Source organism: Leucoraja erinacea, chromosome 15 (assembly GCF_028641065.1).
Source record: "Leucoraja erinacea ecotype New England chromosome 15, Leri_hhj_1, whole genome shotgun sequence".
NCBI classification, from domain to species: Eukaryota; Metazoa; Chordata; class Chondrichthyes; order Rajiformes; family Rajidae; genus Leucoraja; species Leucoraja erinaceus.
Genome location: NC_073391.1, coordinates 1,542,844 through 1,544,031, shown reverse-complemented (window position 1 = coordinate 1,544,031; position 1,188 = coordinate 1,542,844).

Here is a 1,188-nt window from a genome sequence, read left to right as displayed (position 1 = left end):
CCAAGGTTTCCGTGCGGTTCCCGGAGGTTTATGTCAGTCTCCCTACCTGCTTCCACTACCTGCAACCTCCGGCAACCTCCTGCAACCTCCGGGAACCGCATGGAAACCTGCTATTTGCTGTGCATGTCTAACCTGTATTAGACGGTACCCGGACGTGGCGTCGAAGGACGAGAAGTCGAAGCAAAGGAGTGGAAGCCAGATAACCGAACGGAAACAAAGTTGGCGAGTTGGCTTGTAGGCGACACAGCCTTTCGGTGAGTTGGCATTTCGGCAGCGCGGCCTTTCGGTGTCCCACCCTTTGGCGTTTCAGCTTTGTTTCCGTTCGGTTATTTAACTTCCACTTCTTTGCTTCGGCTACTCGTCCTTCGATGCCACATCCGCACATGATATTAGACAACCCAATATTATCGCACACTTACTCTGCCCAACTTCCCAGCTGGCCTATATTGATCAGACCTTAGGCGATTATCCTTAATATTTTCAACTCCACCAATCTCTGCGTTTTCAGCAAACCTATTTCTTAGAACACAGATATTCTCATCCGTGTATAAAACAAACACCAGTTGACCCAGCACCAATCTCAGGGATTTCAGACTTACAGTTCGAAAAAACAACCTTCTACCATTCATCATCGGGATAAAAATGGAGCGCAGGGGAGAAAAAACACTTTGCCTTTCATCACAGTGAGGAGGTGGTTCACTGTGATGGATGTCTGTGTGAATTAAATTGTTTGGTGTCTAGTAGGTATCGTTTTTTGTTTGTATGGCTGTAAAAACAGAGTTTCGATTGAGCCTCACTGAGGTTTAAATAACAATAAATATTGTATTGTATTGTATTGTATTATGTTCTGCCTCCTATTATCAAGTCCGTTTTGGATTCAGTTTGCTAAAATACCTCGGAACCCATCTACCTTCTGAATCAGCCTACAATGTGGGACCTTGTCAAAAGTCTTGCGAAAGGCTTCCTTGTTGTAATACTGCTACCTTCACTATAAAAAAACATCATGGTGGCAATGGGAGGTAGAATGGTGATAAATTGTGGTCAATTGTCTGAATTTAAAAGGAGTCTGGACATGAAAGAGAATGGAATGCCTGGTTACACTGAGCATAAAACAATCTAAAGAAGTCAGAAGAAACGTCCCAAGCCAACATGTCTCATTCCATTTTCCACCATAGATGCAGCCTGGTT